Here is a 16,487-nt window from a genome sequence, read left to right as displayed (position 1 = left end):
ACCAACGTGGCATTGTAGGAGCAAGCTGGAGTGGCTTCCAGAAGCTCCCTGGCTCCCCAGAGCCAGAAGCCCACCTCCATGCAACTGCTGGGGGCACGATCGCACACCAGCCACACGACCCTGGGTGCTGGAGCGCCCCGGTGCACCGTGCCTTGGGGAGAGACACTGACTTCCCCGTTGTCAGCCAGTGTGAGCTGGAGTTTGGTACTGGCAGCTGAAAATATCCAGACAGTGCACAGCCAAGGAGCATGTTAAAAATATAGACTCATGGGTCTTCACAAGGAATAACAGGCATTTCTAGCAAGTAACCCAGGTGATTCTGATGCTCCTCAAAATTCCGCAATGTAAAGATCCCCCAGGGTGCTGCAGGGACACAGGCAACACTCAACACGTCAGTCGATGGACTATCGATCCAAATGGACTTTCCAGAGAAACATCCCGTTTTCTGTGAAAAGTCCCTGAGAAAGAACACATGAGAGTAACAGAGAGGAAAGTATAAGCTGCCAACACGCTGACCCCTTCCCACTGAAAGCTCTGTGCGACTTTAGGAAAACATCTGATGCCTTTTGGCAACATCTTCTTCCGTGGCAACAGCCTGCTGGTTTCCTCAGTGGCCCCAGCTGGGGTCATTACCTGGACCCCAGCGCACAGCGTAGCAGCCCACCGCCACACATCTGGCCATCTCCACTCTCCCAGCGGCCCTTTCAACTTGAATAAAGGGTGGTTTTCCTTGCCTGGCTGTTTCTTATCTTGGCCTGCTCACCCTTGTGGCACCAGGAAACTGCCGGGGAAGCTGGATGTACTAGAGGAAGATAAAAGGAGCTGGCTGAGCCATCAGGCCGATTCCTGAAATCGCTGTTTCTGAAATGTCAGAGGTGCAAGAGTCCTCAGGGGTCATAACCCCCACCCCCATTCCAAAGGGAGACCAAAACCAAGGAGGGGGAACTTGGGACTCATTGCTCATGCAGCTCTTTCTTTCTTTAAAGATTTATTTATGCATACAGAACTGGGGTATAGGCCAGAGGTGCAGGGGGGTGAGAGGACTCACCAAAGCCAGAGTGGGAAGCAGAACAAGGAAATTGAGGAAGCACACTGCTGAGGGGAGCAGCAGGGGGTCAGGATAAGTCTGCGGTGCCATGTGGATCACCTCCGGGGCTGGGGATCAAACTCACACTGAAGCGGTGATGGCAAGCTTGCACAGTGCTTTAACCCGCTACACCACCAGGGAGGGCCCGCAGCTCTTTCTTTTTAGCATTGGTAAGAACTGGGTTTCTTACCAGGGCAATAGTAAAGGATGGAGGGAAGGACACAGACCGCTTAGCGTGGGAAAAGGAGATGAAAGAAGGACAAAGTTTTAGCTAGAGAGGACTTTGCAAAAATACCCGTTGCCTAGACAAACCATGATGGATGGCCAAGGTCAGCAAAGAAGAGCTCACCTGCTCTTTTAGATGTTAAGATCCTTGGGGCTAGATGTATGGCATTAATTTGGACTTTTCCTTTCATTCAGTAAATGTTTTGGTAGCTATTAAGTACCGAGCATGACACCAAGGGTCTCAGTGACAGGGCAAGATGCCAGTGCTGAAGATAACATGAAGGATTCCAAGAGTGAAGATAAGGCGAGTGCTTAAAATAGTAGAAAGAAAAAAGCAAGTCCCATTAGAGGAAGTGTCTTGAGAAAATTCCCAACCCTCCCAGTTTAGCAGGAGTCAGGCACCCCTCGCTCTGCTCTGCGCTTCCTCGGCAACCTGAGAAGTGTGCGGTTACTGCAGCTGCCCCCGCACACTGGAGCTGCCATTAGTGCATCTGTCTCTGTCTCCTAGGGCAAGGGCCTCATCATTTTTTTCATCTCAAATCACTAGCAGAGATACTGGCTCAAGGAAACACACAGTGAAAGTTGGATGAATGGAGGGATGGATGGATGGGTGGATGGATGGGTAGTGGGTGGATAGATGGGTGGTGGGTGGATGGGGAAGCCTAAGAATTCTGACCAGGGAGTGAAAGAAGCCTCCACAAAGGGCTGAAGCATCTGAGCTGAATCTTGAAGCATTCACACAAGTGGCCCTGCAGGCAGGACCCGCTTCATCCAAAGTGCCTACTGCTATCTTAGCATAAAGCTAGCACTTAATAAACGCTTCCTGGAAGAGTTTACTGCTGAACTAGCTTTTCTAAGTGAAGGAAGCTGGCTTCATTTCCTACAATCTTTTGTTCCCCCTTAGGTAAACAGAAGCACTCCTAAATAGCAGTTATACTGACAAACCAGGGGACAGGAAACTATCTACCAGTTCTGCGGACCAGGCTCTATAAACACTATGCTCCAAAGAATAGTTTAGCAGAATGAGGACAGACTGATATGGAGTTTCCCAAGACATACTATTAAGTGACAAAGTCTCCCTCCCTTACGTACATACCCACACACAGAAATAGTCAAAGAATACAGAAGAAACTAGTAAAGTTGATTACCTACCTAACAGTGGTACCTATAAGCGAATATCTCACTTACCACCTAAACCAGACACTTCTGAGAGTAAAAGAAGTGTTAACCATTTCCTGGAACAAGACTGAAATAAAATAGGGCTGAAGAGCAACTGGAATATGGTCAGTCCACCCAATGAGGACCAAGTGGGGGCAGAAGTGCAGTGGACATCACAGGAATGAAGGTGAAAATTTTTCAATATACATTTTTATAGTTTTGATTTGGGACCATGTGCAATCCCCTTTTTAATGGGAGGGGGAAAAGCTAAAGAATTTAGCTTTCCAACTCTCTTGGACAATGGAAGCTCATTTGAGGACTCCACTGAGCAGCCACCCTGAAGAGCAGCCTTCAGTATGAAATGAAATCACTGCTTATAACAAAACCCTTTTGCAGTGCACAGAAAACAGCCCTGGGAGAAGAAAGCCGTACATGGCCTAAAAAGGCTGTGACCCCATGCAGGGCAGCTGGGGTGGGAACATCGGGGAATATAAACACCGCAAGACAGACACAAAGCAGTTCAGGTTTTACACAATCATGGCAACAAAGTGAGATGGATTCGGGACTGAATTAAGCTCTTTATATTGTTTCTACTTAAAAAGGAAATGTATTGACTAAAGTCCTCCTCATAGATTTATCTTTCCTGACATCAAGCACATTCATAACCTATTTTAAATTCCAAGGAACAATGCCGAGGTTTAGGAAAGTGAATACCAGTGTGTTCACCAGCATGTTTGGGAGGCTGAGGAGAAGCTTCTCTGAGTTTTAATTGCTCAGGAAACAGGCACAACATAGATTATTTTCTTATCAGTTATAACTTCAAGTTAGAAAACAGCTTACCCAGGATGCCTGGACTTTAGAATGGGGCTATCTTTGGAAGAGCCCCTTGGAGTCACTTAGAGGCCATGTGCAGTGTGGGTCTGGCCTTTATCTCCTCTGTAGCCTTCTCTCCCTTTCAGACATCATTACAGCTCCTCAGCCGGAAACCCTTGCATTAGAGAAGTCTCCTCTCCTGCCTTCTGGGTGCACGAGCGCTGTGCGCACTGACCACCCCAAAGTCAGCCTAACCATGTCCACTGCGAACCCTCAGGGGCTTCAGGACTGCAGGACTGTGTAATCCATCATGCAAACAGGGATACTTGAGAGCAAGAGGGGAACTATTAATAATCACACTGGGACAGCGAGCAAAGCCACCCTGGGAAATTGGAAGATGAGGTCATCCTACTGTAAAATAAATCCTGTCCTTTTAACACAGCTTGAATTTAAGACTCTCCACCATCTGGGCCCAACTTACATTTCCAGTCTTGCATCCTGATCCTATCACATGACCCAGTCATGACAGACCTGAAATTACCCTACATGCCTTCAGCTTCACTGTCTCTTCTCTTTTCCTACCTCTACCCTAGACCCATCCCAGGTCAGTCCATAATATTCCCCTCTCTCCCATTTCTGTTGGTCTAAATTCTACCCTTCCTTCAAAACCCAAGTCAAACAGTATTACCCACTGCTGCATTCATTCCAGAAACATTTACTGAATGCACATGGTGTGTCAGGTGCACAGTGAATAAGACTTAAAAATCTTACCTCTCACAGAAATTTAACTTGAGTGTGTGGAGAAGGGTGGGTGAATGGACATGGATGTGTGTACAATCGATACTGGTAGGAAAGAGGACACAGAGTGGGGGTAAGACTCCCAGGTTATGGCTTGTACAGACACACCCACCTCCATAAGTCTGTGTGCTTCTGAGGACAAAACCCAAGAGACCCCATCTTACAGCCCTGCCCAACCCACCACACACCCCTGCATATGCCAGCACGCAAGCATTTGCTGAGTAAAGAGTTAGTATTAATATTACAGTTTACTAACTTAGTCTGAAGACAGTTTCCTAACCACTTCTGAGGGGGGCGTTGTTTTTATTTATTTATGCATACAAGAACTGGGGTGGAGACCAGAGGTGTGGGGGTGAGAGGGTTCACCAAAGACAGTGGGGAGCAGAACAGACAGGTCTATCAAAGTACACTGAAGAGGGGAACAGCAGGAGAGACAGGAGAGGTCTATTAGCTCCCTGGCCAGCAATCAAGCTCATGCCACAGAGGTTGGTGACAGTGCTGAGACTTCAGCCCCTGCCCCATCAGGGAGGCCCTACTTCTGAGTTTTCCATGAATCTCTAGAAGCTCCCAGGGAAGACCTCAATTTCCACTGACCTTAGAGAAACTCCCCAGGTCCTACTACTGTGACTGTCATTCAACACTGATGCTGGAAGGGAACTGCAGTTACCTGGTTCAACGCTGGTAATTCTCTGGAGGCCAAGTGACTCGCCAAGGCCACACAACTAGTGAGTGACTGAGCCACAAGAGACATCAAAAGGTGACACAGGGCAGTGAGAATGTCATAACTAGATGAATACCAAAGGCATCACAGGTACAGGGGTGACTGGATGAGGGGGTGAGTCCCTGGTGGCTCGAGTAGCTGGAGAACTTCTCAAAGGAGGTCCTGTGATGGACCAAGGTGACAGAAAGAGAGTGGCACATGGTTCCTGTCGATGGAAAGGCACCCTAGCAGGAAGAAGACAGTCAGATGTACATCCTCTGAAACAAATGTACAGACACCTTTTCTGCATGGGACCTGGAAAAGGAGGCATGAAGTTAGAGCAGGAAGGGTAAAGTCAGATGTGTTTGCCCAGGGAGGTCTAGGCAACCCCCTCCCAGGGGACAGGCCTGCTCTATCTGACCTTCTCTGTTGCTGGCAACACTCTGTCGAGATGCTCAAAGGAGACCATGTAGAGGCCAAGGGTTCTGAAGCAAGTCCAATTTGCTTGCCCTTAGCAGCCCGGGGTAGAGCAGAGTTTGATTAAACAGTAACTAGCAACAGGGGCACCTGCCAAGCAGCAGACCTGCATCAGGTGCACTGTAACACATGTGCCTCTTTCTCAGACCTTCAATGCTAAGCAGTCACGGGGATTATTTAGTAAAGGCATTTTGTTCAGGAAAAAAAAAAAATCTGACAACTCTGACTTCTTATTTCAGTTACAGGCAGAGAAACAGCCAACCAGTTCTTAGTGACCCAGAGTGGAGACTCTCACCTGCTGTGGTCCTTTTGCACTCCTGGGCCACCCTGGCCTGTCACCCCTGCTAGAATTCTCCACTACTACCACCACGCCTCCTCACTCAGAGCTCAATCAGTCAAAAGTCCAAACGCAAAGCCCCCTTAAGGTACAAATGAAGTCTCTGCAGCCTACGGAACAATTCAGGCTCTGCAGATGGGCTTTCCAGATGGCCTTCCACTAGGCCTGGGCTCTAAGTGGCCAAAACACCAGGTCCCCAAAGGTTAGGCTCCTCCACCTGGATGGCATCTGTGCAGCCTGGGCATTGTGGGAGCATGCGGGCCTCTACCACCAGATGCCGGGGGCACCTCTAAATGGTGACAACCAAACACATCTCCAGGTATTGCCAGTTATCTCTGGGGCAAAGTCACACCCACAGAACTCCTGCCGAAGGTAGGCCCCCTAAAAGTGCTATTCCGCACATGCCCAGACACTCAGGCACCTGAAGGCCCAGTCCTACAAACAGCTTCAGGGTTTAACGGCAGGGTTTTTGGCATCAGGTGCACTTGGGTCGGAGCCTCAGCTCCATGCCTTACCATGACGTTGGGCTTTCAGTCTTCCATCTATAAAAGGAGAATATGAAACAGCACCCACATCACAGGGAGGCCATGGAAGTTACGTAAAATGGCACAAGAACTGTCGGCACAGTGATCATTCAGCAAATGTTAGTGACTACCCAGACCTGGAAAATTCCTTTTAGCTAGTGTAGAGTTCAGTCTTCTATTTCTGTGGCTTGTGATCTTCCCCCTCCTTCCTATGCCCTTTTCACCTGTTAAATCCCTTTGGTCTTAACCTTTGGTCTTAAGGAATCCTTCCTGCTGGTTCAAAGGCATCTGAGGTTAAAGTGAAGGAAAGAAAACAAACACACACACACACACACACAAACACACACACAGAGGACGGTTCAGATCCAGCCCTTCCAGACCAGCTCTCCGGACAAAGGTTCCCATTGTTGTCTCAAAGGAAACTTTTCCACAAGGAGGCTTAAAAGAGCCACAAAAGTCTCAAAGTCCCAGACCTTTTTAGTTCTTATCCACATTCTGCCCCTGACCTTGGCAAGTTCCTTCTCCTTCCTGGGCCTCAGTTTCTTAGTCTGTAAGCCGAGGGTGTAGACTGATGGGTTCAGTGCCTCCTTATCACACACCCTCCCAGGAGATACTATGCTGCACTGACATGCCGTGGTGTGGACAGCAGCCGTGGTGTGGACGGCAGCTGGCTGGACCCACATGTGAGCAGGTGCTTACCTAGGAATAATGATCACAAGAGATCATTCTCTTTTTTTCCTTCTGTTCCCTGAGCATCAGCAGAATTTCGCATTTGCAGACTATACAAGTATTTGTTGCAACTGGAGTCAGACATCTGAGTAAAACCAAATCCCGCCCTACCACTGAGACGTTGGACAAATTAGTGCAGCTCTCTGTAAACTAGGATCCCTCATCTGTAAAATGGGATCCTCACAGGGGCAGAAATGATGTGAAGCTCACGAAGCACTTGGCACAGAGCTGTGGTGCATCCCAGGGGTTCCGCAAGTGACTGCCTGCCGTTGCGACTTCATTCAAAAGTTAGTAACACGGCAAATAACTCCCTATCATTCTCATCCTCCGAGAAGTCCTCTCCCTTCTTGCCTTTCCTAAGGCTCTGTCCAAATCCCCCTCAGCCAGGAAGGCTTCTCTGCACAGACTGTCTCTCAAGGGCCAAGGCCATGAGTTTCCCAAAGGCTGGCTTAGGGCAGAGGGGAGGGGCGGGGAGGAGTTTACGAAACAGCAAGTTCCCTACTTGAGAATTTCCTTTCTGTGAGTTCAGAAGAGGGGCCCCTCCCCTGCCGCACCCCAGAATGGAGCAGTGACCTCCACATCTGCCCTCAGCATCTGCCTGGGGTGAGTTCACACACCCATGATGTCCAAAACTCTCAAAACCACCCTGAGATAGGCAGGAGGAGACGGCACCCCCGGTGCTCACCCAGCCTGGTGACCTGGAGCCCAAACTCTCTCGGCCCGCCACAGGGAGACAGGGAATGGAGCACAGGCTCTTCCCTCACCACCATGTGGCAGCCCCTGCAAAGGTCCGCTGCAGACTCTTGCCCTGGAGGGAGCCCTAAGCCATAACTACTCCACTGCCTGCCACGAGCCTGAGCCTAAGGCAGAACCGCCAACTGACGAGGAGTGGAGAGGAAGGAACCGGCTCAAGGTCTCAGCCAGTTCCCTGGGTTATATCGGGGGTTTCTGGGCCCAAGACACACCAAGTCTCTGCCTACACTCTCTTCTCCCCCTCACCCCTTACCCCGACTCTCATAGCCCCACTCCTCCAGGCTGGGAAGCTCCCAGCCACCTCTACCTCTTCCTTGCCTTATTTGTCTCATCCTCTTATCACCAAGAGCAGCAACCCTTCCGTGCTGAAGGGCTGCACAGGGCCCCACCTCCTGAGCCCCAGGCCTGGCCCCACCACGTCAGGGCAAGCACAGGCTAACCCACCCCCCACCGAAGCTTATTCTACCCAGTGGTCAGCCTCTTCTCCCTTCAACATGCCCTCTCCACACCCCTCGCCTGCCCAACATGCCTGTGCCCAGGAGCCAGTGTCACCCCTTCCCCAACCCAGCTGGTTGCGTCCTGCTCTCCCAGGAGCCCCCCCCCCCACTCCTCGGATCGTCTCCCCTCACTCGTCTGGAGCTGTTGCTCTTTTTGCCCAGATCACTGCCTCCTTGGCAAGTCTTCCTCCCGCCGCCCCTAACCCACTGGCCCTTCCAGGCTCCACCCAAAGGCCCCTCCACAAAGACAGCGCTGCTGCTCTGCAGGCCACGCCCGCACAGCTGAGGGCCTTGTGTCGTCACTGTGCTGCCGAGTCCTCACCAAACCGCAAAGGCCACCCAACTGCTTGGCCTTGTTCCTCAGCCAGGCATTCAATCCACAAATATTATACGATGACTTCTACAGTGCCAAAAAGTTCTTACCCTTGCTCTTGAAGCCCTCCTTACCCTTCAAGGCAGATCTGGATTGCTGCCTGCCCTGTGAATCCTTCCCCCGGGCCCTCCTGAACCCAAGTCTCCTTCTCTATACTTTATGACCCACGAGTGCTCTCAAGTCCACATCCCCCCACGTGCACCCCAAGATCCAGCCCTTCTTTTCCTTGCTCGTAGCTAGGCCTTCCACAATACCCTACATCAAGAAGATACTCAATGAATGGCTTTCATAGTGAACTGAAACAGAATCTGTCCAACTCGCAGGCCAGTCCAGGCTCCTGGGTGGCCTTAAGCTCCGTCCACCCAAATGGCCTCTTACTGTTCTTCCAAGACTGGATGTGGGCCAGAGCGGGTCAAATGACCTCTTATCATTCTTCCAAAATTAGGCTTTCCTCTTTAATTACACCTTATCTAGCCACACTCCATGTGGATTCTAATTACATAATTACTTCAAGCCCTGGGACTTAAAAACAAAAAGAAAAAAGAAAAAAGAAAGTGTGAATAATTACACAGGTAAGTAAACATGCCAGAAATGCACACTCACATATGCCACAAGGCATTTTCTCCTTCAGAAACAACTTTGAGACCAAGAAAACAGAGTCCCTGGTAGGCTCTAGAACACATTTAAAATGTGACCAGGCAGCAGGAGGAGAACTTCATGGAGATGCCTAACCCTGAGAAAGATTTTGAAAGAGGCTTGACATTTCCCCATCCAAGGGAGCTTGTCTATGAGATCTCAGGCATGGCAGATTGTGAGAGCAAAATACCCATCTTTCTTGCATTCCAGCTGTGCTTTCTCTCTCCTAAGGTATATTCCTACTAGGCCACATCTACCCTGCAGGCAGAGACCCCGTCTTATCTCTCCCGGCACCCCAATTCTCAATCCCTCCCATGACCATTAGGGGCATGTGGCAGGCTCCCATCCTGCCTCAGGCTCCAGCCCTTTCCCCAGTGCACTCCGTCCTCTCATGCCAGCCTGCTCTGCACACGCGGGTCCCCTGCCCTCTGTCAGGAATGCCCTCACCCGGTCTGCTTCCAGCTCCCCTCACTGCACCCTGTGCTTGCCCTGATCAGTGCTTATCACACTACAGCCTTTTGTGCGCTGCTCTCCTTCCAGGCCAGTGGCCACCCAGTTTTATGATCGTAGCTAACTACCAGCGAAAGAGCTTTAAGCATATTTACTCAGAATTATAAAACATGCAGTACAGTAAATAGGAGAGCTACAGCTTTCTTATATTTGAGTTAAAGAATAAGGAGAACTTTAACTGTTTCCTCCTGCTCTTCAATGGCTATCTCGAAAGCTCCCCCACTGCTGTGCGTCAGGAACACGATGAGGACAGCAGGGCCCTTTTCTCTGTATTCCCAGATCTGGTCCATGTCCCAGACTTAAAAACAAGTCCATTTCCACACACACAGTGGGCGCAGCCCGCGGGCCAGGCACATACTGGGCCCTGGGACAGAACAGTGAGGATAAACAGCCCTGGCCGCTGTCATCTCCGATCCTGCAGACAGAGGGGTGCACAAACAAACAGCGGTTTTCCAAACAAGTGTAACTAAGCCACTGAGGCCGAATCGATGGCAAATGTTCTGTCCAGACCTCCATCGTGAGAGCCTCCCCTGGGAGGGTTTAACCTCTCAGGAGGGTCAGAGAAAGCTTTTCCCCAAACATGCCACTTCGGAGTGACATCTAAAGGCTGAGTGCAGGTAACAGGTGAAGGGAAGAAGTACACCCCAGACTGAGGACACTGCCGAGCAAATGCCCTGTGAGGCAGGGTGGAGACGCAGGAGCTAAGAGGCCAATAAGGAAATGAAGGTGCGCGCCCAAGTTCTCCTCCTCCCCTTTACTCCTCTGTGCTTATCAAAACGCACCAGCTCCACCTTCGTGCACTGAGGGCATCGCTGAGTCCAGTCCGTGACCCAAGCAGAGGAGCTGGGCTCTCTGCCTTGCAGAAATCACCTCCTCTCCAATTCGGAGGAGTCCAAAGAGGGCACTCCTGAAAACCATGCAAGTGGTCATGGGCCGCTAACCAGAGGTTCCTGGGCAGCTTAATTTTTTAATGACAGAGCTAAATGTTTTACTTCTTCTCACAGTACTGTTTCTTCTTTGCTGAGAGTGGACAGGAAGCTGCTCTACTCCCCGAACTAAGGATTTATGCAAAATAAAAGCCAACCTGCAGGACAGCGCATGGAAGTGCACACCCCTGGTCCCAGCACCCTGCAGGTTTCCTGGTCGCCCGGGTCTAGGTTCCTGGAGGGTCCCACCAGGCGACCTAGAACCACAGTGCAGAACCCCCCTGCCATAACATCCCTTTGACCCCAGAGAGGAAACACTATTCACAATGGTGCTCCAGGTGAGTGTTTAAATGGCCCAGGAACTGAATAATTAAAGGCAAAGCAGAGACTGCGTGCTGGAACACCGGCTGGCGGCTGCTGGGCCTCCTCCTGCGGCAGCTGTCTCCACGAGGAGTCAGGCATGACTAACATTTCCCAGCTCCTGGGGGGCCTCGCCCCCTCACACCTGCCAGTGCTGGCTCACTTATGGACTGTGTCCCACAGAAAGGCCCACGAAAAAGTCATAAAAGGCCCAAGACTGCCTTGGCTCTGGCTCACGGGGTGGCAGCCCAGTTTCCTGCAACCACCACCAACCCTGCTCAGATCCTGGGCTTCCCAAGTCCACTTTCTCCAGTTCCTCTATTTTCTGTCCCTGCTGGAATTTGCTTTCTTCAGAACCTTACTTGTTGTGTCCTGCTTAAAGCAGCCCAGTTCCTATTTTTGCTTTGCCTTCTCCATCCAGATCCCTGGCCCACTCTTTTTTTTTTTTTAAGGGTGCATTTTCCATTTTCTTTTTAAGATTTATTTATTTATTCATACAGAACTGGCGTACAGGCCAGAGATATGGAGGGTGAGAGGATTCACCAGGGACAGAGTGGGGAGCAGAACAGGCAGATGGACGAAGTACACTGCTGAGGGGAGCAGCGGGTGGGCCAGGAGAGGTCTGCCACACCATGTGGATCTCCTCCGGGGCAGGCAGGGGTCGAACTCATGCTGAAGTGGCTTAAGCTTCTTAACGCGGTGCTTTAACCCGCTGCGCCACCAGGGAGGCCCCTCTGGCCTACTCTTAATCCCACTGCCCAGGCTCTTGACATAGACTCTGGTTTCCAGAGTTCGGGCATTTCTTACCTTGTTCCTGGCTTCAGGATCTTGCCCCGTCTCCCATCACCAGCCTCCCATGAGAACTGTCTCTAAAGGAAGGCCAAGCACAGAAAAGTCAGCCATGTCTACATTACCACAGCCTTGGAGAAAATCCCTAACATGGATTTACCACAAGACTGTTCCCATCCCCCTCTTCCTGTCCACCCCTTACTCACATCAATTTATCATACATAGATACAACCCATGACCATCATTCTGTGCTGACAGGAAACAGTCACTCCACAATAGGCCTGCCCAACTACAGGCAAATAAGGTGGAGGAGAAGAACCACAGATGAACGTCTATTTACCTGCCAGACAAGGACACTACGCACATGCACAGCCTCCAGGTGCCACAAGAATTCAGGCGATAAGAGAAACTGTTTGGATTTCACAAGGTATGTCCTATGACCCCTCACACTGGGGAGCCAAGTTCGAAGGTCGGCCTGAAGGCTGGTGTCAGTGATCCATGCATAAGGCATTACATAAATGAGAACTGAGTCTTCACATCAACATGCAGGCAGGAGGGAGATTCCAGGGCTGAGTAAGCGCCTGTTTCTTGTCACAGCCACTATGAGCTAGAGCATCACCCTGATGATGGCAAGTCAAGGCCAAACAGGAATGAGACTGACAGTCCGTTAAGGTCCAGATCCTCAGCATACCTGACCACGGATCCTCAGGCAAAAGCTGTTTTTTATGCCACACTGAGAATCCAGGTTTCCAGGAACAGCCTCATCACAGATTAGCCCTGGGTCCACGATGACTAGACACCTGCTCTCAGGCCCTCATCAGCATATGTCCACTGCTTGCTATGTACACCCACCTGGGTCAGGAGATGCCCTCCCTGGCCCTCCGGCTCTCTCCCCGCCCCCATGCTGAAACCTTCCTCCTGAAAGTCCTGAAGCAAACTGTTGATTGCCTCCTGGGGAAAACAGAGCTCAGTCTTCCTGGTGTTATGAGGAAATAAACTCCAGAAAGAAAGGCCCAGATCTACCATGTTAGCCAATATCAATTTACTGAATGAATAAAATAACAACTATTAAAGCACTTCTGAAACTGAAGTTCCACATGTGGGCAGAGACTGCCTATCACACAGCATCCTCCCTTTCCTAAGGCTAACATCAGAGCCTTCCTTCTCATCAAGCAACACAGGAGCCCCTAACCACCACGCTCATGCAGTAGACAGGCCTGCTAGCGAGACGGAGTGATGGTGGCAACGTGATCACCAAGAGATGATCACGGGAAATCTAGGGTCCAAGAGCTACATTCTCTGGCTCTGTCCCTCTCTCTTCTGTAGTCCTTTGACTCGTCCCTCTGCTCCATGTGAGGGATGGTAAATATCTGTGACCCCATCCCTCCAAGAGACGATTACAGTGTTGGGGAGAAGGAAAGTTTGGGGACAGGAGAAAGGATTGTGGGGACAGGCAGTCCAAGAGGAAGGAGCCATGCAAAGGGCAGGTCTCAGGGCCTCCGAGGGCATCGTGAGCACGCTGGCATTTTTACATCAGCTCACATGACTGACGTGACCCCTGGTTAGAAACATTTAGACATCAGTGTCCCTCTCCAGGTGGTCGGTCAGTTCCGCAAACACAATCTCTCCTGCCAGTGTTCTTTTTCCACCCCAGTCTCCTGTTTAAAAATACCCCTAATGAGTGAAGAAGGTCAAAGGCACAAACTTCCCATAATAAAATATAAATAAGTCCTGGAGCATGGTGACTGCTCCATGACCGTATCGCTTGAAAGTTGCTGAGAGAACAGATCTTAAAACTTTTCATTACCAAAAAAAAAAAAAAAAACCTCTCTTGGCATAGAACAGGCAGATGGACTGAAATACACTGTAGAGGGGACTCCCTGGTGGCACAAGGGGTTAAGTCTCAGTACTATGAAGCTAACTGAGCCACTGCAGCCGGACTTGATCCCCAGCGCTGGAGGTGACCCCCATGGCACAGCAGACCATTCCTGACCCGCCCGCTGCTCCCCTCAGCAGTGTACTTCCTCAATCGGCCTGTTCTGCTCCCTACTCTGTCTCTGGTGAATCCCCTCATCCTCCATAGACCTCTGGCCTATACCCCAGCTCTTGTATGCATAAATAAATAAAATAAATCTTTCAAAAAACTTTATATCTACACTAATGGGTGTTACCTAGATTAATGCAGTAATCATTTTGCCATCAATACAAATAGCAAATCATTATGTTGTACACCTGAAACAAATACAATGTTAAATGCCAATTAAACTTCAATAAAAAAGCTAAAAATAGATCCAAAATTTTAATTAAAAAAAAAGAAAAGGTCTCCTTGACTCCACTGAAAACTTCCATCCCCTTCTTGTTCACAGGCTAGCTCCGGCATGATGCAGTGGTTACTGTGCCAGGAGAGGTTCAAGGCTGGCATCGGCAGAGTAAGTGTATACTCTGCTCCATGGCACAGGTGAGGCAACTGAGGCGCAAAGCAGCAACTTGTCCTGAGAAGCAGCACTGCCTCGAGGTGAACCCAGGCAGCCTGCATGCAGAGCCCACAGCTCCCCTTCTCACTCCCGGCGAGAAAAGCCGAGCACTGGATAGCCGATCTCTGGTCTCAGGTCCTTCCAGCCCACAACCCTACACAAGTGGCTTTTCTGTGACTCGTCTTCTCCACTGTGAACAAGGTCAGCACAGAGGTCTGGTCCAGAAATGGCAGGTCAGCTCTGCCGTCCAGTGCAGGCTGCCCAGGACTATCCTGAGAGGCGGACACGCCTGGGCCCGTGCCACCATGTGGCAGCCCCTAGGCACACATGGCAATGAAGGACCTGCAGTGTGGCCTGTGTGTGACTGAGAAAATGAATTTTGAATTACATTTCATTTTAATTAATTTAAACATAAACAGTCATGTGTGGCTCTCACTACTATACTGGAAAGTCTGGGTCTCATCTATAAACGTCAGGTTAGCTAGTTCTCATTCTCCGTGGTCACCCCTGGAATCCTAGAGCCCAGAGCTCAGAGCCTCCCAATGCAGAATGGTGGGGAATAGCTCTCATAATGCAACAAATCCTCCCCCAGCCCCCCGTGGTACTAAATCTCTTTCTCTGGAAGTCCTGGCCCATTAGCTCACCAGTTTGAGAAAAAGCACTTAGACATTTCCATACACTGTAAATGCAGGATTTTATCTGTGGTTCATTTTCTCAGTTCAGATTAATGCAATCTTAACTAAGGTCAAATACATAGCTGAAGTCTGTTTGGAGGAAGATTCTCTAGAACCAGAAGTGCTGCTGCCATTGACTTTACCAGCACCCCGCCCCCCCACCCCACCCCCGTCTCCTCACTCTGCACGTGAACCAAGAGGAGGCAGTGGGTTTTCTCACAGGCAAGGCTACCTTCGCCACTCGAGGTGTGGATTTCGGTTGCCACCATATTTCCTTGATATGCCCTTTCTAAGTGGAAGACGCTAGTATTTACTATAGACCTGTGCTCCAAGGACTGCGACAAACACAGGGGATACAAAAATGACAACAGTCATTCACCAAGATTCCAGAGTCTAGAAAGAGTAAGAGGACAAATAGCTCGCAGCAGCAGGACAGACACACTGCCTGACGCCTCACGCCCGGCACCAGACACTGCACTGCCCCAGCAGGGCACCCTGGCCAACACAGCCCCAAGCCTCCAAGCAGGGAACATCCAGCACGATGAGCTGAATCAACATTGACGCAGACAGGTTAAGTGGTTTCTCAGGTGGCCCAGGTGGTTCATGACGCTGGAGACCTGGGCCTTGTCACCCACGGGCCCCCTACCCCCCGCAGGGTGCTCTTAATCCTGCGCTGCACGGGGAGAATTGCAAGTCCTGCGCCTGTGATTACGTCTGTCTCAGAATAAACAATGGGTTTGCTTTTGTCAGAATGTATGTTTGGGACTCTTGAAATCTGATGAGTAAACGTAAGCAGGCCATCTCGGACCCATGCATGCAGTCATTTCACAGACACGCCCTGGGAAGGGAACACTCATCCAGCACCAGCTTAAGGGCTTGGGTAAAGAGATGAAACACGCTTCTGATCCACCCAGAGGCTGAACAGCCATATTTATCTCCTCTCCCCCCTAGAGCCCCCTTAGGAGGGCAGTAGAATTTGTTGTTCGTGACAACAGTAGAGGAAATCTGTCAACAGAACCATGAGAGACAGAGTTGACCATTGTCCCAGCTGACGTAGGTTTCTGCTTCGTCTGCTCGGCGACGTGCAAGCAGGCCAGGAGAGCACTGAGCAAGTGGTAACTTATGTCCCAGAACCAGAGGACTCAGTAATTGTGGGCATCAGGGGGCAGATAAAAGGAAGATATAGTTTGCTAAAAGTTGGTGTAAGGAAGAATCAAGCCCTTTGGGACTGTCCTTCCTGCAATCTGCTAAGCCTGGTGACGTCCCTCCTGCAGGTGACAGAAGGTGGAGAGTCACTGTTCAGACTGTTATACCAGGGCTCCAGATTCAGACAGCTGAGAGACACACTGAGTGAGAAAGGCAGGGTGGGGACTCTTTCAGCAAAGGGCGAATTAAGTTTAAGTCTGTACACCAATCAGGGTACCTGGCCTCCTTCCCCAATAAGGTTCCCAAAGTACTAACACCCCCTCTATCCATCCAGGCAAGCTCCTCTCCAGGAAAATCCAACAACCCCCAGAGAAAAGGTCTCTAAGCACTGACAGGTTAAGTGTCCCCAGGGGAGCTCTATGCTGGATCACTCTACAACAAACTAGCAAGCCCCTTCCTACTGCACAGGTGCCCAATAAACATGTTGGCCCCTACTCCGAA

At 50.3% G+C, this 16,487-nt stretch overlaps 1 protein-coding gene across 33 annotated transcripts in view; it reads right to left on the bottom strand.

Moving 5' to 3' along the window:
* The window catches only part of SORBS1 (sorbin and SH3 domain containing 1), a 205,724-nt gene extending 193,941 nt beyond the window's left edge, over positions 1-11,783 (bottom strand). For 7 of the 33 annotated variants that reach the window (XM_012723539.1, XM_012723538.1, XM_012723547.1 and 4 more), the window contains exon 1: positions 11,711-11,769. The gene's annotated coding sequence lies outside the window, so the exon portion shown is untranslated. Of the gene's footprint in view, positions 1-11,710 lie in introns of all 33 variants that reach the window. The other 26 variants (XM_012723551.1, XM_012723545.1, XM_012723542.1 and 23 more) reach the window with 14 other exon arrangements.
* Between the last annotated feature and the right edge of the window lie 4,704 nt (positions 11,784-16,487).

Source organism: Condylura cristata, unplaced genomic scaffold (assembly GCF_000260355.1).
Source record: "Condylura cristata isolate star-nosed mole 26May11 unplaced genomic scaffold, ConCri1.0 scaffold00011, whole genome shotgun sequence".
Taxonomy (NCBI): Eukaryota; Metazoa; Chordata; class Mammalia; order Eulipotyphla; family Talpidae; genus Condylura; species Condylura cristata.
The sequence above is the reverse complement of the archived record's forward strand: the minus strand, read 5'-3'. Positions and strand labels throughout refer to the sequence as shown.